At 42.7% G+C, this 21,496-nt stretch overlaps 1 long non-coding RNA gene across 1 annotated transcript; it reads left to right on the top strand.

The window, feature by feature from the left end:
* Nucleotides 1-1,048: 1,048 nt before the first annotated feature.
* On the top strand, nucleotides 1,049-21,496 carry LOC142057961 (uncharacterized). Its single transcript, XR_012660819.1, has 4 exons — nucleotides 1,049-1,397; nucleotides 6,023-6,168; nucleotides 10,363-10,443; nucleotides 20,847-21,496. It is a non-coding gene; the product is annotated as an uncharacterized LOC142057961 (long non-coding RNA).

Below are 21,496 nucleotides of genomic sequence, written 5' to 3'. Positions count from 1 at the left end.
GATTCCTTTATAACAAACTGTGAAATGTCATTGCTCTCACTGCTAGTCACAGTCGTCTTCTAAAAACCTCATAGGTTAAGTCACTTCAAGTAAGAAGTTAGATTTGGCAGATAATACTAAAGTAGGGTGGCACACAGAAGGCCCTCAGGCATGTTGGCATTTCACACCTGCTTTGCACCTGACCACCACAACTGACACTGCTTAGAAATGTCATTAGAAAAAAGTTTAGCTTCCTAACTACTCTGCAGTAAAGTTTAATGACTTTAAAATACAAATAGAGCTGCTGTTTGGGGTTTGGGTGGGTTCTTCCTTTTAACGTGAACATAAGCCAAAAACTATCCAACCTATTACCATAGCTAAAGAGGAACAGCAGAGAGAAAACATTGCCCCACATTCTGTCTTCTAGCTAATGCCAGGAGTGTAGTAAATATGGCAAAGTAAGTGGGATCTGTGAAAACAAATTCAATCTTCCTTGCAGCCACCATAAAAAGCTCTTGAAGGGTGGTGAAATAAATGAAGAATAAAGAGTATCCCTTGGCAACTTGAACTGTAGAGCCAAAAGGTTGTACCTCACTGCTGTTACTGCAAAGTGTTTACCCAGAACCTACCATGGACTTAGATAAGAGCCATCACGTAAGCAACAACTCTGTGTGCCTGTTGCATAATTTATCCCAAGATATTCAACCACAAATAAATCCATCCACAAGTCAGGCCACAGTGGGACTCCACGGGGTGTTAGCAGTGCTGTAGGTCTTGCTGCAAGACCAGTTTACAGGGACAGCCTTTTCCTCAGAGCCTCTGAAGCAAACACAGCTGCTGTTGCAAAGGAGTGGAGAGAACATAAAAAGTGAGAAATCAGAGAAATGTAAGCCCTGGTGAATATGTATTATGTGCAGCTTTGTATCATGAGCAGTCAATGGAAAGAAGCACAAGCTGTATTTTAGTGCTGACTGCGCAGAGGCGATCGGAAGAGCGCACGTGCTGTCAGTGTGCCATAGCCCGAGAGGACGGGCGGTTCCTGAGCACCACTGCCCTCCCCCTGCCTTCTGTAGAAACGTGGGTTTACTGCTTGGCAAATCATTCCCATGGGCATCCTTTGGCATCCCAGTGTGGGTGAACCTTATTGCTCAGTATATACAGGCAATTCTTTATACTGTGTAGATTTTAGATGACCCATTCTGAATCGGTCATCCGTGACTGTTACAGAGACGGACACATTTTAAAAATATTAACTTGCATTTTCTGTAGGAGAGATTTTGTTCATTTTACTTAGCTGGCTGTATCTCACATGTTAGTAGAATAAACAGAAACTTTCTTATTCCTGGAAACTTTCTTCAAGTTTGAAGGCAGGCCAAGAAAGGAAGAAACTCCAGTTTCTGTGACGGTCAAAGCGATCTGTAAGTCTGTGTTTATATGCATATCTCTTAACTCTATATATGTAATTTTTATCTTTTCTACCAAAAAAAGGTGGTAACTCCAGAGTGGTCCTAGATAAGACCCCAGGGAGGAATTAAAAATAAGAGAAGTAGTGTGGAAAAAAAGAAATTTGCTAATAGCGTAGCCCTTGTGTTTAGCCGGAGCTCCAGCAAGAGGGTCGAATTCTCCCTCTGTCGCTGTTGTGGACGGCAGGATGACCTGCGTGCTAGAGGGGCCACGGGCAACTGCCTTCACCGTGTGCCAAAGGAATACATTGTCACTGAAACCCGGGAAAAAAGCACTCTCTTGTGCTGAACCACCTTTGCTGCCCCAGAGGAGGAAGGTTTATGGCTACCCTGGAGCGATAAGTTCTCACCCTAAGGGGGAGGTTGTCATGGATCTCTCTAGCGGGGGAGAAGGTGCTGGAGGGTGGCTGGGAGCGGCGGAGAAAGAGCTGTGTGTTCCTGCAAGCCACAGATCGGTAGCGCAGGGTTTATGATTTGAAACAATCTGTAGTACAAGCTTTTGTCTTGAGATTTTGAAAAGCGTTCACACCGATGTAATCGCGGTGAACTGATCTGAGTTACGTTATCTTGGGCCGTGACTGAATCTGACCCCAGCGTGCTTCGCTTCCAAGTAGGAAAGGCGTAGGAATGATTAAGTACCCAAGAGCTCTTGTGAATTGTGTTTAAAATTAAAGATACTGCTTCTACATAATGACTTACGTGCCTCATTTTGCAGGCATATGGTTCATTCTCCATGTGTTACATCATGAAAAATGTGGCTTGTAACTATACTGTGAAGCAAGACGCTTGTGATTATGAACATGAATTACATGATTATATCATTTTGGTTTTAAAAAATAAAGTAAATGGGTGTTATTAGAGTATTCTCTATGGACAGCGACAAGATTGTTTTACATATCCATAGAAATGTGTGTGCATGTATATATATGTGTGTATATGCATATGTAGCATTGTCAGACAGCAGGATGCAGGTGGCTCTTTCCGAATCCCAAGAGATGGATGTATATCCCGAAGGCAAGCAGATTTGAGCAGGCGATGATTGCTATGTAGGCTTTGAAGGCTGGAACCAGCTGTACTGGTACCAGCAGTACAATCAGTTAGTAAAAAAAATATTCATAAGAAACAGGTTTTTTTAAACCACAGCAACAGCTTTGTAGGTTTCTTAGTGACACATATGATTTCATGGATTTTCCACGTGAAACCCAAATGAGCCCGGAGGGCTGCTAATGAAACTGATCCCGTTTTCCTGGAAAAGCCTGTTCCAGGAGCACTCAGTGCTGCTGACACCGGTGTCAGGAGGATCATGAAGTAGGAAACTTTTATTTGTAAGGGTAACACAGTCTTGCATGCTGCAGGAGGGCTGCTTTGGGGGCTCGAAGGGTGGTAGGACACGGTCCTTTCCCAGGTGAGCAAAAATGGGCTAGTGGGACTCAGGCATCCTGAGTCTGTGAAAAGACACCAGAAATCTCACAGGAGAGATGTATCTCATCATCTCCAGTTGCGAGAGGAGCCCCAGAGGAACTTCAAAGATTTGGAAGAAAAGGTAGATAAGAGGCAGCCAGGCATGTTAGGACTGGAATGCAGTGCTTGGCCCTGGAGATGGGGGAAGGAATCACAAAGCAGATATATCATTCTTTCAGATATACTTCGCTCCTCTTTCTTTGTGTAATGCTTCAGTGAGTATTCACTACACTGGAAATTGTCAGTGTCTTGAGGGCTAGCTGATTTCTCCTTTTCTTGCTGATGAAACATGCAGTCACAAGTAAAATTTTGGTGGTTCAGATTAATAACAAGAAGAGTTACAAACCACGCTAATGACCTTCAGCGTGAACCATTGTTTTCCGAAAGAGTCCTACTGCTACATGAGCTACAGGAGGACCCTAAATAAATACAGGCACCAATGCTAATTACATCCTGTTTTCAAGGTTTACAACCCAGCCAGTTTAATGCAATTTGTCCATCCAAACAAACTGTTAAGAAACATGTTAAGACCAAGTCCTAGGCCTAAAGTAATTTGGTGTCTTTTTCAGTCATATTTTTGATAAGATCCTTTGTGTATTTTGGTCATGAAGTACTGTCCCTGTGCTATTTAAGTGGTCCCTGGAGACTTAAGTAAGCAAGGTGAAATCAAAACACATGAAGTTGCAGGCTAAAGCAAACCCAGGGTAGTAGTTCTGTTCTTTTCCACAAAGCCAATGTTTAATACAGAGTAAAACATTTTCATAGTTTTATATTTTTCTCTCTAAACGAGGTCAAAATCTCCAGGTGAGATGACACTACAGGTTAGACTTGCATTATCATCAATATTTTCTTTTAAAATAGTTTTTGTAGGTGTCTTTTAAGCCTGGTTATTTTTGGCAGTACGTTTAAGACCATCTATGCAGAAATACCTGAACCAAAGATTCATCTTATGTTCCATATATTTAGGTGTAATTGTATTATCTCAACAGCCAGGAATCTTTTTGCAAAAAAATCTAGAGGAAATAAAGAACTACTGAGAAAAGAAACAGACTTGTTTTTCTAGCACCAAGAAATACCTTGACTATTAAATTACATTGAATTGCAGATTTCAGAAACAAACAAAAACATTTCCTTTACAGAAACAGGAACAATAAAAAGAAATATTAGATGATTTTGTTATACTTTTAATGGGCAAAATATTGCCTAGCAAATTTGTGCTCAGTTCCTGTTGTTTTGTAGTAATAAGGGGATCAGTGTCAGAATCATGCCTTGAATGATCAAACAAGCATGACTGGAAAGTTCTTTGGCAGAGATCAGTCTACACAGGAACTTGGCCTCTGTACAGTGAAAATACACTACAGATGTATAAATTACACAGGTTGGGACAGTGCTGGTCAAAACCTTCTATGCTGGAGTCATGTGGGAAAGAAGGTCTAGACATCACAGAGTGACTTACTTCATCTAAAATCATGCAATTTAGAAATTGCCTAAAACCACATCTGCACAAGTACACATACAGAATTTTGTAACCAGTTACGTAAACTAGATGTTCAAACAGGGGACAACCAAAGGATTTTAGCCAATTGGCTCTATTGGTAAACCTTACATATCATTTTAGTTATAGTACGTACAGCTTTTTAAGCAACCAACGAATTAAGTCAACCAGATGGGGAAAAAATAAATCAACATTTTATTACAGAAAGTAGCCTGCAATCCAAGTGTAAATTGGTACAGTCTTATATTTTCATAGCTGCAAATAAACTTAATCAAACAAGAATCCAAATTCCTGATTATTTGCACACAGGCCAAATCAAAATAATTTTATTTATTTAATAATTTTAGCCAAGGACATAGGCTTTTCTGCTGAGGAGACAAAGCCAGGGTGGGAAAGGAACAATGCAGGAGTGTTCTGTCATTCTTGGGAAAGATAGGGAACTGTGTATGGAGCTACAGTCACTTGTGAAGGCAGGAACAGATGGAGACCTGGTGGTAAGATGGGTGTTATATATTACACATGTTATATTCTCTGTATGTTTCTAAGAGCTTTGGAGTTAAACTTTCTTAGCTGTAGTTGTGGATAGAGTCTGCGAGCTTATGCAATGCCCATTGCAGACAGTCAAGTCGTAAGTGCCATTTTGGACCTACGAGCTCAGTCACCAGTGGAGGTTTCAAGGGGTCTAAAGACATTGCCAAGGAGAAAAGCTGTTCAAGCAACACACAGAATACGGAGAGAACAGAGTGAGAACTCCCAAATCTGCTCAAAACTCCCGCAGGTCTGTCTGTGCTCTGTGTCTGCCTAGGAAAAGACTTGCCTGGACAGTCAGAAACGGGTTTGCATTTGGACACCATCAAAGAACCACGTAGGACAACAAGGCTGAAGTGGCTTGGTCAGCAGCCAGCATGAAAGTACTGTAGATGGGAACTGTGCCAGCATTAGCTGTATTACAAGGCAGCTATTTAGGAAGATTACAACTTTTCCACGTACCGTGTTTCCTTCCTTCTGGATCAAGCCACCTCCTCCTGCCCTCAGCATGCAAATTCCCACTCCAGCATGCTCAGCACAGGAGGCACGTTGAAGACTTCATGTGTTACGCTCACACCTTCATGGTCTCAGCTCCTGCCACCAGTGGTGGTGATAGCCACTGACGTATCCCCTCTTCTCGAAGCTTCCCTGGTCACTTTGTTCCTTTTCAGGAAGCACATTTTGGCCATGCCTCGTTTGTTCTCCCCAGGTGACCCTCCACGAGCTGCCCCTGCCAGCCCCTCCTGCTCAGGGACCGGGCGTCCAGCAAGGGCACACCTGCTTAGCCGCAACATCTCCTAAACCTGGGGTTTGAGATTAATAGCAATAGTAATAAGAAGTTACCTTCTACTTGCCAGGCTAATGTAATCTTTATCTGTTTTACTCGATGCCCAACTGGTCCAGCTGCAGCGTGCAGCTCCTGTTGAGGGGGGCTGGGGAGGGGTGTTTCGATCTACCCATTGCAGCAGCTTTCTCAAGATTGCTGTTTAGTTCAAACCAAAAGAGAGTATTGATACCAATTCTTTCAAATGTTTCCTAAATGATTTTGTGCTTTAGGTATCCTATGCTATAATATCTTTGTAATCACTCTCCTTAGGCCTTTCAGCAACGTCCCCCCAGCCTGGCAGCTGTCACAGCACACACCAAATCTGTGGCACTGGACGTGGCTTGGATCAAGTTGATGCAGACTATGCCCAGCCCTGGACTCTGCTCCTGTTGCACTGCAAACACAAACTCTCTCAGGTATGCATTCAGCTTTCAAAAAACAACACGGTACCTGAAAAATAATTTCTTTCATCTTAAAGTATGGTGGGGAAGGTGTTTGCCAGGCTCCTTTTGACCACTTTCCAGCTAATCTGGCCTCCACAAATACAAATATGGAACTGTTTACATGTCTAGACTAAAGCTACATTTTTAATTGAGAGGTTTTCCTAGCAGTCATGATGGATGTACCAAATTTTGACCAAAAGTCTGGAAAAGAACTATGCTAATGCCTGGTTTGGGTGGCAAATTAACATAGGAGGAATAAAAGTAGAAGAGGGAAGGAGGTATGTATATAAAAGGGATGGCATGGTCTTTCAGAAGGCAGTAAAGAAACAGATTGCTCCTGTATTTTTCTATATTTAAAAAACAGACAGGATTTTCCTGAAAAGAAGTTACTTATCTCACTGTAGTGACCATGCAAGTAAGAATAACAGGCCATTACTGCCATCAATTAAAGTAGACATTGTATGTTTGTGGTATAGATCCTTCAGCTGTAATAACGTGTGCTGAGGGTCAGTATGGTTTCCTGCAAAGCGAGCTTAGGGAAAATACACTTAAGGATACAGAGACTGTTTTACTGGGAAAATACTTTAAATGTTGTGAAACTTTAGTGTTTGGGCTGTTCGTGCATTCTTAAATGGAACATTTGTTCAACTGTAAATGAAATGTTTGTGACAGGGTTTTTCATAGAAGATGCTGAGTGTTTACAGATTGATTTTAATTCAATTGAAATACAAGAACCCAACTTACAGAATCTATTGAAGTGCCCAGTGTGAGAAACTTAGATCTGATTTTTCAAGTGCAAGTATTTTCAAGATGAAGTCCAGGTTTTCAAGCCAAGCAGTCGGAAAATAAGAAACGCACAAGTGACAGGCATCATTTTCTGGCGAGCTGTAACTCGTCTCCCCTTCCAGGCTCCTCCTTTCCGCCCCGCAGGTGCCAGCCAGTGTGGCAGTATTCCTCCCCAACAGTATCCGGGCATTAACCATTGCTGTTCATCCCCTGTGCCGCTCTGGTTTCTCCATGTGCCCTGGTGGCAACTGCTACTCCGATGAGCGCCCACCACGAGCCATCCAGAGTCGTCGTGTTGTGCTGGTCAGATCCTGCGCTTTTCTTCCACTCATCAAAGTGAGCTGGATGAGCTCAGCAAGAACCTGGACCCCACTCTCCGTCACCCCTCTGGCTCATGGAAGCCAGCTCCTTATTACAAGGGATAGCCGTGGCATATAATTCTCCTCATTAATTGCTCTACCTGTGTTTATACTAGGCTGTACCCGGATTCTTCCACAGCTGGTTTAGTTATCCTGTGATCAACTAATATCTAAAGCTTTTTCTCCTCTTCTGCCATTTAATTTGCTGAGTTCCAAGCTCAAGGCAGAAATTCTTGCTCTCAGTTCCAGAGTGCATATTTTTGTTAAATTTCATCCTGTTCCTATTTCAATGTGCAAGTTATAAATTTTTCTTTATCCTCCTTGTATTGATTATGCCTCCCAGTTTTTGGACACCATCAGATTTTGTTAATATCCTCCAGACCTTTGTGCCAAAGTCACTAATGAAAATATTGAATGATGTTAGTTCCAAGAATAGTTCTTGAAGAACTCAGTAAGTTACTGTTCAAGTTGGATATCCTTATTTTATTACAATCCAAGCACTTGTGGACCTGCTACTGCTCCTTAGCAACACTTAAGTACTTCTGGAAAGAGAAACTTATCTTGAGTTACCTTATAAGGCTTGTTGTTGACTCCAACACAAGATTTTACCCATAAAATCATAAATAAACTTTTCCTTAAAATAACAAATGATAAAATCCTAAATATATAACAGGGTTTTTTTTAGTTAGTTGAGGCAGGGTGACTATGCTGGAGATATAAACAAATGAAGAAAAACATCACTCATCAATAAAAATGTCATTTGTAGTTGAAATCTGCCATCCTTCTAGGTTTGTTTAGATCCTGCAATATTTAATCTTTTCATCGTGAACCTCGAAACTTTCCCAGTTTTCCAGCTTTGCTGAGTATATGCAAGAGGTTGGTTAGGGACCATGAAAACTTACAATCTTTTGGTAATTTCAGTTGGGTTTGAATTTGAGTTTTCAGGTCAATTGAAACTTCTAACTTAGCCTAAACTTTAAGGAGAATGAATTCCTGAGAATTTCAGTTGCTTGCCTGACAATGAAAGCGTGTTCTTCTCCTTCCACTTTTCATTGTGAACTGAAATGCACAGTAAAAGGAAAGAGTTTTGACACAAGCCTTTCTTCACACATTTAATAAGTTAGTGGTCATGCTACCTTCTGCTGAAATGAAGGGGTCACAGCAATGAACTCTGCAAAAACTGATATACGTCATCTTAGGAAAGAGAGGGAGTGGGCTGCCATTTTTGGTGGATAAAGCACGTCAGTGATATATCTTTTATCTTTGTAGGCAATGAATAAATCATTAAAAAAACAAGAGGTGCTTTAGGTTATATCAGAAAATCATTAATGTACTTTAGAGTATTAAAGTCAATCTAACTAAATGGGTCAATAGCACACAAAGACCTAGCTCACGTCTGAAATGTTGTCTACCTTTAAAGAATACAGTAATATGTGAGCTACATATTCCATCTCTTTCTAAAGGATGAGCTCTTTTTTATTCCAATTCACTATTTAAATCTTGGCTATGATTTTGTTTTCTGGCAAGTTAATATTAGACAAAACTTTGCATGAACTGTGTCACGTAGGTTCAAAGAGGTACATACAAGCTCATGTTTTCTGATAATGTGCATTGCTTTGATGGCCAATGGCAAACATTACTGTAACACATTTGGGATTGTGGAATAGTCATTACTGGCACCAAAAGCTGCATTTGTAAATAACAAGGCCTTTGTATCATAGTTTCTCTAACTCATTTTTTAATGTTCTAGATGGTTATTGGAACAGCTGTAATCAAAGAACAAAATATAGTGTAGCAGTCTTATCGTTGAGATGTAAAAACACTTCATAGTTGAGTAAATTGATCTGCCTACTGTATTCATCAGTTTAAGGTGACACTCTGAGTGTAATTTTCACTCACTTATAAGATAACGGGGGTTTTTATAATTTTTTTTTTAACCTGCACTGTATGAAGAAAACTAACAAACAAGATCACCCAGACAGAAACTAGAACCATCAGAATTTCATAAGCAGAATTTTCCAGATACTCTGTGGAATGTCACAAAAGCCCTAAACAAGACAAGTTCTCAGGTTGGAAAGGGAAAACTGATGCAACTGAGATGCACGTGGATTCAGTTCAGCTCTGTCTATGGATATAATCTGATGTTCAAGAGGCAATTTTTTATATGAGTGTTGTATTCTTAGGATTAAATTTGCCCTATGAAGAAGACCAGCATAAGCATTAGGCAAGATTTAAGTGCCATTTTGGCCTCTGAAATGGGAAAGTAATTGGTGGCCAGCCCTCAGGTACGCAGGGAGAGGTCTGGGCAGGGGGAGTGGATGTGCTTCAACCAGCAGCTCGGGGAACTGATCAAAAACCAGGTTGCTTTGAAGGGTGGTCTTTTAATAGACCTGGATGGTTTCTTACTGAGTGATTATTTAATAAAACCTGATCTCCCGTAAAATTGTTCATAAGATATTTTGAGGTGTCGGTCTTTGATAGCTGTGTCTTGCAAAAGAAGGGGTGCGGTCAGGTTATGGGAAGAATTACATGCCTCGGCCCCTCCAGCGGCCAAGGGCCGGCCTCAGGGACCCGAAATTCCCTTCTGGAGCTTCCTGACAAACCAGGGTTCAAGTCTGAAAGGAAATTACGTTTTCCTCAAAGTTTAGCTTGAGTTAAATCAAAACAAATCCGATTCTTTTTTTAGCAGAGCAGCTTTTCCAGCTGCTCACTGGAGTACTCATACTATTTTATTGTTAATAAGTAATATTTCTGGTAATGTCAGCATCTCAACTGGGAATTACTTGCCATAGCACTGGGGAACCGCTCTTCTGGGAGACGCAAACCCCTGTCTTGATTTCAGCGAAAATGTGCTGAAACTGAGACGCTCCAACGAAGCATTTCAGGCCCAGCCAGTTATTGGATATTTTTGTCTGATTCTGTTCCTGGGTTCATATTTGTGTTTGAATTCCCATCTGAATTATACCCTATGGCTAGTATAGCACAATGGGTTTTTAACTATTATTCTTTATTTGAATTACAGTTACCTCCAGAAGAATCAGCTATGTCCGTAACTAAGACAGCACTAGAGATGGTGTCAGTCCCAGAAACTGGACCCCATAAGGTGAGACCCCTGTAGTATCTGATCAAGATATATTTCATCCCATATGGTTTCCTCATACCTTGATGCTTATACTCTAAATTTTCTCATTAGGGTGTGAGTTCCAAGAACATGAGATAAGCTGTGTTCCTACAAAGACCTGTCCTATCAGGTCCTAAGAAGCACCCGTGAGGTCTCAGAATGTAAATAGTACACAGAATTAAGCCGCTTGTACACAGGTATAGAGCAAATCAATGGCAGAGCCAGAACAATGTCAAGTTAGAGGGAAGTGAGGGATTCCTAACTCGTGCTGCCTCCACCACCTGCCCTGAGCAGGCAGAACACGCTCTTAAACTTTTCCACCTGCAAAATCCTGTGAGGTCGAGTGAGGGAGACAACCACTTAGTAGATTATGAGTTAATTTAAGTATCAAGGAACATAAACAACTGATTGTCCTATGCAGTACGTTTTGGTAGTCTGGGAAGAACAGCCTTTCAGCACCAAAACCGGTATGTATTGGTGACTGCACAGACTCACAGAGCTGGGGGAATACAAGCTCTCCTTCCTTGAAATAAGGAGGACAACCACCTACTTACAGGTAGGGGGAAAAATTGATGCATGTGGCTGTAATCTGGAGAAATATTTCACTGTACTCTAATCTAGGACTAATTTAAGAACAAAAAAAAAAAAACTACCAAGAAAAACTGCACCTGTTATATTAGCACTTTTTTTTTTTTTTTAAATATAGTCTGGCAGCTGTGTAGAGCACAAGACACAGTAATATATGTCTGTGACCGCTCAGGGTCATAACAGAGCTGTTGGCCCCCAGGCTCTTTGCCCCCGGGTATTGCAGAGCTGCTGCCCCCTTGTCCCAGACGCTGGAGGTGATCAGTCATGTTCTGGCTTCGGAGGAGGAGGAGGAGGCTTAGCAGCGCAGCCACAAAACAACTGATCTACATTAAAAGCCATTGACATCTTCAAGATAATGTTTTCTTTCTGTCTGGTTTCTCATCACGCAAAAAGCTTAGCCATTGCATGTTAGAAATACAATGAATGCAATTTAGTTTAGACCCTGTAATTAAACTTGATTTGCTTCAGAAGCAGCTGCTTACACAGGTTAATTGCTCCGGTCTGAGAAGGGAATCAGTACCTTCTGGCTGAAGCAAAAAGGAGCAAATCTCATGTGCTCTCTGAGGAAGAACAGAAAAAAAAGGTTAAGAACTTCATCACACCTCAGATGTGATTGCACAAGCATGTATTACTCTCACGTGGTAATTTTTAATATACTTTTGTAGAAAATTTGGTAGAGGATTTTCTTCTTATTTTGCAAAATAAATTGATACGTTTGTGCAGTACGCAAAAAAAAAAAAACAACCCACAAGAGAAAATAATACCAAGTTTGTGCTTAACTTAGAGCATTTTCTTGGAGTTAAATACTCAGGTAACCGACTTGCTGAAGGATAGGCCAGATCCGTAAAGAAAGAGATCATTTACAGGCCCCTGAAATTCTATTCCATTAGCAACAGATGGTAAACACAAATATAAAAAAAAAAATATTTTTGCAAGTACATTCGATACTGCCTCTTTAACTTTTTACAGAGCTGCTTCACATGTCAGACTTTCCAGAGGAAAGAGCTAGGCTAGATCAGCAAGTTTGCTAGACAGGCATTCTGTAACTATATATGGATTTAAAAAGAAACATGAGCCATGGGAGGATTGATTAGTAATATTTTGCAGCTATGAATTAGCAAGAGCTAACTGAGCTTCTTTCTATGAATTAGTACGACCAGAGATTGGAAGCAGAATTGTTTTAATTGAGACTAAGCTGAACTTGAACTTGGTGGCCTTGCAGCCGGGTGTGTGGGACCTGCCCCTGCGCCGCTCCCCGTGTTTCAGCATTCCCAGCCCCACTGAAAAGAGACCTGCTGGGGAACAGCGGCAGCTTTGCTGATCCGCTCTGCCGAGCACTGAAAATACATTTCAAAAGTAACAGCTCTGAAAGAGATCGGTTGCTTTCTGCAAACGCCGTGGACTATTTAGACATATAATTAATGTAGTCTTGCACTTACGGAAACTTGGCCTTTCTGCTTGGGATGTTTCTGGCTGAGGGTGTGTTCTTGCTGCCTTTTTTTAAGGAAGGAATGGCTTGTTATTTATTGCTGAGCAAAACAGCAAGCGCTATTAATATTGTAGTGCTGACAGAGAAAGCATTTTCCCAGTTTGCTGTTCTTTTTTCTCTTTCCCTTGAAACGCTTGTTCTCTTTCCATAAACAGATGCAAACAGACCGAACGTTTCCTGCAAAATAAGGCAGTGAGTACAAAGTAGCAATATCAGGGTTACCTTTCTGATGAAAAGACATATCTTATTGTATGTCTGCACACATCAAAGAATAAAAATTTCACCGAGACGAGAACTTTCTGTGTAAAGGTGTTTGCCTGCAGCCAGTTTTATGCTGTGCTGTTTAAAGATGACAGGTATTCAGGTGCAAAATGATGAAGGAGAAAGTTTTTTTTACTTCTGTCTCCCCAGCTATACCATATAATGCTAATTTTTTGCTCTGAGACTCGCAGCTACAAAGCCCTTTCGTGAGTATCAGTTGCAGCAGTGCTGCCCTGCCCTGCCCAAAGAGCCAGAGCTCTGCAGGAGATGGGGATGCTCTCTGGGGCCTGAACAAGATCACTGAGTCTGCATGCACCAAAAATGCTATAACTTGTCAAGCTTAAGAAAAAAATAGGAGTTTGGGGTTAGATATCTTTGAAGACTCTTTTAGCCAAATGTCTGATATTAGGCAGACTCGCCCTACCCTCAGCATACCGAACAATGCATACCAAATTTCAGGGCAAACTGAGTTCAAGTCCCTGAAACAGCTGACCTTTAAAGCAAAAATGCTTTGCAGTCCCTGACTAGTCGAAGCTGGCACAACGGAGTCAGAAGGACATGCTGGGAAAACGGAACGTGAGCGTTTCTCATTGCTATAAGAATTATATGATCTCAACCCGATATTTTTCGTCCTTTTGGTTTTTTGTGCTGGGTGTTTACTGAAGCTCTGTCCTTCCTCGCTGATGCTTTAAACACAGGATTATGTTGCCTAGAGGTTTTTTCACCCTGACGCAAAGAGTGTGGCAAATAGTCTAGTCTTTATTCATTCGGTTTATCCCTGCTTCCTATCCCAGCACCACTGGAACTGTGAAACTGCCCGCAGCTACCTAGAGTTGGACAAATACAGGTATGACAGTAACTGCAAGAAGGAAAGGAGACTAGGCTGTTACAGGAAAATGCTACCATTACAGTAAGCTTGTGAGCCTATAGTGAATTGTATTATGCAACCGGAGCTCTACAGCTTTATTTCCTGGTCACTGAGCTTGAAGCCACAGTACGGTAATTCAAAGCATTGGTTAGAGGCAAGAAACATAAGAAAGAATCATTTGAGGAAACACAATATTTTTGACTAGACTGTTAAACAAGGTAAAGAAAGCAGTAGTTTCCTAAAGAGAAAACACACACTAAAAAACAAGAAGCAGAAATTTTCCCATCCATTGGAGAAGTAAACAAAAGACTTAAATTTTTTAGGCTTGAGAAAAATAAATCAAGATTATAGATAAAGATATTTAAAAAGAGGTCTTTTAGAGCATATCATTTAATTTATATGTTCTGCAGGGCAGAGATTGTAACTTTTTGTTGTTTGCCCAGAACTTACTGCTGCAGGGTGTTATTCATAAGCAGAGCTTGTTGGTGTGAAAAGTAAATAAGAAAGAGCACCAGGAGACAGTAAGAATTGTAACCAACAGCCCCATGGTGCATCAGTCTGTTTTCTCACGTTTCACGTTCCCAGCACTTCAGTGCACGCAGGGCTTAAACTGGTTTGGACTTCATGCTCTCTTTTGGGCTGGGTAATGGTGAGGCTGTGGTTGCACCAACACAAACTCCATGACCAGAGGGGACTGTAGACCCAGTTAGCCGATGGCTGCAATATCAGAAGCTCAGTGGAAAAGACAAGCAGTACAGGTAAAGTAGAAATGGGTAGCTCCTAGTAGAAATAAATCCTAGTGAGTTATATTTACAGGTTTCCCAGATACCATTCTTTCCAAATCCAGCAAATCCACTGTGAATGAGTCACCTTATTCCAATGCACAGGATTACACTAACTGAAAGACCTCTTAAACTATTGCATTCGTAATGCTTGATGATTCCCTTCTCATTTTCCCTATATATACAAGTGGAAAGTACCAGAGACATAATCCTGGTGAGCCTCCTCTGTGGTGTATTGGAAAAAGCATGCGTGCCTCTTTTTAGAAGTGGTCTCAGCCAGTTTGAGGCAGAGGGATGTTTTTCCAGTTGTTACCTGCTAGAACTGTTGTTGACAATTGCCTTGTTCCTCTCAGATATTTTGTTTTAAAGAGCTTAAAAGCCAAAAGTGCTGGGTTTTGACTGAAAATGGTTTTTTGGGGGGTTTCAGGTTTTCAGTAGCATGATTCTGGCTCAGCAAGTTATGTGGGGATTTAATTTTCCTCCGGGTTCCCTGGAAACCTTCTATAAATGTTTTAAATTTACCAGGCTAGTTTCTTTAGTCTGCCTGGTTCGTTGGTGTGTGCTCTCCATAAAGGCTGTCTTGGGTTTTTATCACCTCATCATTGCTGCTGGGTCACTGATAACAGCTGGTGATAAAGGAAATCTCCATGTAAGCTAAGTCCCCCCGCTCCCTCAGTGCCGCTGTGATACAAACTGTTCACATTTTTTTCTTCCATAGTAGCTGTCATTGGAAAAAAAGAAAGACCAGATGGAAGACACAATTGTTAACCTTGCCCCTGTTGTTATCCCAACGGGGTATTTCCAGGGAGGATGCTTTCTCTGATTCCAGGGTAGCTTTATACTTTTTTGCTCCCTATGGGGACAGAATTTTACTGTAAGTTTGAAAAGGCACTTCTAGTCATATTAAAACAAACATAGCTGTGGTAGCTGGTGCAGCTGCAGGAGCTAGTGGTGAAGCAGCCAGCTCCGTAACTGTTTGCTAGCAGTGCAGCCCCTGCGCTCCAGAGCTCACTGCAACCTGCAGTGTCCTGAGCGAAGCTGGGTGAATACCTGGACATCTATCCTGGGCTGAGACCTGGCCACAAAGAGCTGTTACGGGTACTCCCAAGGTAAGGCAAGTCTAGAAGCAGTGCCTGTGTAAGGCAACCCAGTACGTTTTGCCTGCTGGCAAAGACGGCGGTAATCCCAAGGATTTCCCTGGCGCGGAGCCCAAATCTCTGCTTTATCAGCTAATGCTTTCAGTCTCCGAGGTTATCGTTCTGACAACTCCCCTGAGGACTAGGATTTATACCTTCAGCAAGCAGTTAGGTAGAAGGGCATGTCTAGCCGAACTCTTGATGGCAGTATTTTTTTTTCTTTAAACTGATACGTTCCTTCCCTGATGCCCTTCCAGTTCTTAGAAATCACTGGACTCATGCCACTACGACCATCATTTCAAAATTCAATGGTATGTTTCATTTCAGGCAGCACTCAGGATCACAGAGCTATTTGCTGTATTTACAGAATATATAAGCAATTACAAGGCAGCTTCCCACTGCTATCTAGGAAGAGCAAGGCCTAAGAAAAATACAGCAAGAATAGTACAGCTTGATCTTTGTTATCTCATATCTTCAGAGAGTCACGTGATTGATGCGCAGCATGCATTTGCACCTAAATAATGATGAGATCCCTCAAACTGACATCCTTTCTTCTTCTAGTGTCATATGCTAACTGTCCTGGAACAGATAGTGTTATTAAGGAGAATTACAACATCATTTGAGGAAGATAAGCAAGTGGAGTGGCAACATCTGTGCATCACATGCTAAATGTAGTGTGGGGAGAAAATGACCTAGCAATTCAGAGAGAATATAAGATGGTAAAAATAGTGAATCTCATCCCACTCTTGACTGGAAGCCACTGTGGTTTTTTCTTGCATAAATCCAAAGGGGAAAGGGGGAAGAACTGATCAGCTTATTTCTCCGTGGCCTTTAGCAGTAAACCTTATCTTCGTGGGTGCTGACACTGTGCTGAGAAGGACCTCAGCCCTGAACCCCACCTGCCACGGAACAGGCATGAAGGAGTGGGCTTTCTGGCCTGCATTTTGATGCCTAATGCACCGCTCTGAAACGGCAAACTTTCAGCACCCCTATCTTTTGCCCATTGCACAGACTTTTTTTGGAAAGAGCATTTCTTGGGAACAAAAAACCCCCACCCTAACTCATTGAGATCTCTTGCACTGGTGATACTGGTGTGGGGAAAGAGATCTCTTGAAAAGGATGGCCGGTCACCCTCTGGATGGTGGTGGGAGCCTCTGCTGCAAGGGTCCTTGCAACAGCGTCTTCAGCTGGATCGGGTGAGACTCTCCAGGCTGCTGTTCTGCTGCACGCTTATATCCAGCTGGGCCGTGGTCCTGTGGGACCGCTCTGGCAAGCACATCAGCTGTTCGTATTGTTTATCTTAAGCTGCAAACCGAGCATCTCCTGACTCTACTAGCTATGTACAAAAGGCTGTCCTATGCGAGCACCTGTCGGAGCAGTTTCTACCGAGCATTTGTAATTCCCGGTGCGCAGTTTGGTCAGTCCTGCAGGCAGAAGGGCACCGGGCAGCTGCTGGGACTGCCAGCTTCTCCACCTGGGCTGTTACTCTGCGTGCTGAGCATGCAGCTAGCGCCTGTCTGCTGGCCTCTGCGCAGCAGGCGCTGCTCGGGGGGATTTCTGGGCCTTCCCAGACTCCCCCCTGGAGGGGCCCCACAGCAACGAGCGGAATGCTGTGCTGTGCTATGGGGTGACTCCCCGTCCCAGGCCAGCCCAGACAATGTGTACTGATCTCGGGAGATCCCGGACCACCGCAGGAGCTGGTGGCTGATGTGCGGTGGGTGGATGCACAGGCACTGCCCTGATACCCAGCTACACCATGGTTGTAGCTATGGGACAAACATGGGTTTTGCGTTATAATTTATTATTATAATTTAAATTTCACAGATCTTGCCACGAGTCTTTCACAGCGTGTTGCGGTGACAGTATTCACACTACCACTGAGATTCAGTTTTGTTTGTATTTTTTCTAAAATGGACTCTTCTCTGAGTAGCTCCGGAACTGACTGGCTAAGATTATTCGTATGGACCTCGCCTTCTTCAGCAAAGTAGTGAACTAAGGGTTATAATTTGCATCAGTAGGAACAAAATTGCTCATTTCGGTGCTGTGTACCTTTAAAGGCCCTCTGAGCTCCCACCCTGCTGAAACACATCTCCCACAGAGTAACTCAGAATGGTTTGCAACCATTCTCCATGCTCTTTGCCCTGTTTAAGAGCAGGATGTGGCCGCTAAGGATTTGGCTGGTCTATGGAGGCATTTGAGGCTTAGGTCAGCATGGTCCAACCAGTTGCTTTGACCACAGGCAGATCTGGCCCACTGCCTTTCTCCTGGAGGAGACAAGGAACAGCTGCTTGAGCTGCAAATGCAAATAGGGCTGCTGAAGGCTTCTTCCTGCACCGGCCCAGATGCCAGACAGCAGGAGTGATGGCTTCAGACCACCGTGGGAGCAGCCGGGCAGCACTGCCAGCCCCATGGCATGTAGGTGGCAGCAGCTGGGCTGGCACAGAGGCATGAGGGTCTGCTAGCCGGAAAAAAGGTGGTGGTTAAAATATGAAACTTGGGTGAATTGGAGGCCTGGGGCACCTATCTACTGAGCTGCACTATAAGCCTGGCACTCTCTCTCCTCCCCGCCCAGCCCTGAACAGGTTCTGCTATGGAGTGTTCCTAGCTGTGTGCATGGCTACGAGTTAGTGCAAGGAACAGATTAGTAGCGAGCGCTGTCTGAACATTTGCTTGTCCTCAGATATTTTAGCAAACTAAAAAGGATTGCATTCAAACAGCAGGGGAAAGTTGACTCTAAAATGAGGAGACGTGTATGGTTTAAATATTCCATAGTGATGTCATGGCAGGAAATTAAGTCCTTTTTTTTCTGTGGTTTAAACTTAATGGAAAGGGTAAGAAAATATTTCAGCTGCACGGCTACTGCTATGCCTCTAAGTGGGGTGCTGCACGGAGCAGCTGCGTCTCTGCATGTTCTGTAATACACGGCAGACATCCCCATGCACCCTTGGTGCAGAAGTCACAGTTCCCCTGCGGTTATGAGGAATTACGCTGCCATGATCCCATCGCTAAATACGGTCCACAAAAGTCAAAGTGTGCACATAAAAAACCCACTAACTAATCTGTGCAAAATCCAGTAAGGTAAAACATATGTACTGTTGTCTCTGTTCTACAAGGGGATGAGCCAAAAAAGAGAGAACGTCTCAGCGACTACTTATAAGATAGCGTTAAAGCCCCCAAATCTGTGAATTGCTAGTTCCAGCACTTCCCTGGATGTCATGACATTTTCTCAAGGAGGTAACCAGCCACATATGCACTAAGGACAAACAAAGTTTCTGTGCTAACTATCCCAAACTGCGTACCAGAGCAGGTTAGGTATCGATGGCAAAATGAAAGATGATTCCAGAGTATAATGTATTGCAGGAATCGCACTTGGTCTGATCAAAGAAACTTTTAAAACTGGGTTTAAACCCAGAGCAAGTGCTCAAACGCCCTGCAGTGAGACAGGCTGCCAAGGCTGGCCCTCTCCCCTACCTCTCTGTGTGCCGAAGAGAGGCTGTGTGTTACCTAGGGGAGGGCAAGCACTGCATGGGATCTGATGCAGCAGCAATGATGAGACATGGGCAGGGGGAAAAGGAGGTATTACTGTTCCTACTTACACCTACTTTTGACTCAGCATATTTGTACAGGCCTTTAAGCTTTTTGTAGTTGGCCCAAATACAGCAAGAACAAATCAAGCAAGCAGCTGGACAAGGCCTTGGTATTTCTGACCTCTGCCAGCATGGGAGCATCCAGGCTTGTGTCCAAGTGGGCCTTGGGCTCCAGCAAAGCTTTCAGGAAAGATTTGACACTTTCTTTTTCATGTCTGAGTGGTGCAAGTAGCAGCAACCCTGGACGTTAGTTTGTTAGTAGATTACATTACTGAAAGGCAATGTTTTGATTATATTAAATAGCTGTCAGCCTCAGATGTCATTCAACAATTTGAACTGTTGGTCTTTTACGTGGCTTTTTTCCTGAAAGAAAATATTTAGTTAACACTCACCATTAAATCAATGAAAAAAATACACTTTCCTGGCATATATATCTCTTTGATCTTTGCTGATTTGCAAGCATCTCTGTCCATACTTGTCTTTAACATCTTCATAATCACTGTGAGAAAAATGCTATTTTCACATTTCCTTCTGGCTTATGCTTGTTTATATTTTGTTCTGATATGGTCAGCTTCTAGTATTACATGTGGTTTAAATAGAAACGACATGGTGGTAAAACAAAATTTCTATGATTAGCTTGTGGATTACCCTTAAATTGACTGGTACAGCTTCAGAAGTATAAAGCAATTAGTGGGAAAGGGAGAAAGGGCTGAGATGCCTGGAAGGGACATGCGGTCAACCCATTTTCTAGACCTCCTCTCAGAAGATCACCCATGCTGTTTGAAGCTTGCTGGCTCACCTGAATGATCCACTGGTGCGATGGCCATACAGAAAACATCTGCTTCCTTAGACCCTTGTCTTGTGAGGACTCGGCATATGCTTCAACTTCTGGATATCACTGAGCCCTGCCAAGTTCGGTAGGACTGTGTACGTGAATACAGGCAAGTACAGACAGGATGTGGCCTTCAGCCTTAATTTGTCCAAAAGCACAAATGGAAAAGCAGGTCCATTTTTTTTTTCTCCATATGAACCTATAGGAATTATTATGTCATTGTGTGCTTCATCACCTCAGGGTATGCGGGGATCAATGTGCTTTTAATCAGGCACATAAAATACATAACCAACAAATGGAAGGTAGTGAGGACAGCTTTAGAAGAGCCCCTTGGGGCTGGGAATGTTCCCCGAGTCCTGTCCCTGTCAGTTTGGGAGCCGCTGAGGGCTGACAGAAAGGGTCTTCTCACATGGCCATCTGCACAGGTGCAATACTGGCCTTTCCAGTGTCAGTCTAAGCTTTCTCTTTGGTGTCAACATGGCCAAGATTTAACCTCAAATATTTCTAGTATTTTGGATAAACACTGCTAATTCTTTTGCCAAAAAAAAATAAATTCAGAATTCCCATAGATTCCTTCAGAAATACTATTACCGTAGTTCTCACCATGCCCTACGTGTTCCTTTTGAAATGGCATGCTGCCCAAAGTGTCGCTTCCTAAGCAGAGACACATTTGCTTGGCTGGGCAAGGTACAGCTCCACCCTCACGTTGCCTGTCGGGTTTCTCTCTGTTGCCCTCTTTTTTTTTCTTTTTAGAGATCCAGCCATCTTTTGCTGGTTTTCACTGCCATGGCTGATTTACAAGTGATGAGTACTGAGGAGCTCTTGTTATGGATTTGTTACAGCGTCACAGAAACATGTGCTGGCTGCTTTCAAAAGATCTGGTTACTAAGGCTGTCTGCTTTCAAATCCCCCATGAACCCTGGCATGGACCAGCTCTCTCCAAAGAGTCACCTTCAAGATCCAGACTTTTGGACTTGGCAGTGGAGCCTCCCGTCAACATCTGGTCTGAGAGAAGAGGGGAGGTAGGACTGGAAGGGTGTATTTCTTGTGCCTGTGCCATCTCTCACAGACCCAACAGCTGATGATGATGATGGCAGCGCCCAGAAGTGTAAATTTGGGGAAAACACTGAGGACTGCTAAGATTTTGGTGCTTCTAGAGGCATTTTTAAGGTCTTAAAGTCCTGTCTACTTAAGTCAGAACTGGTATCCACATTCAACACATTAGTATATTCTGTTTATTAACTGTTATGTATTAGCTTCAACAAGTGGGATATGGTTTTCTTCATATGGTCTTGCTTCACCTACAAACCCTTCTGCTTCTAATAGACACGGGGAATATGATGAAAGAGAATATTTTGTGCCATTCCAGAGAAGATTAGACACGTTTTTATTTGCTAATGCATTTCACTTCCAACATACTTACTGCCGTAACATCTGGACAAAAAAAAAGATGTTTGGTAACCAGTGAAGTAAATAAAGTTATGATGTCTGG

This window comes from Phalacrocorax aristotelis, chromosome 5, assembly GCF_949628215.1.
Source record: "Phalacrocorax aristotelis chromosome 5, bGulAri2.1, whole genome shotgun sequence".
Taxonomy (NCBI): domain Eukaryota; kingdom Metazoa; phylum Chordata; class Aves; order Suliformes; family Phalacrocoracidae; genus Phalacrocorax; species Phalacrocorax aristotelis.
Note: the sequence above shows the minus strand (reverse complement) of the source record. Positions and strands in the feature narration are given on the sequence as shown.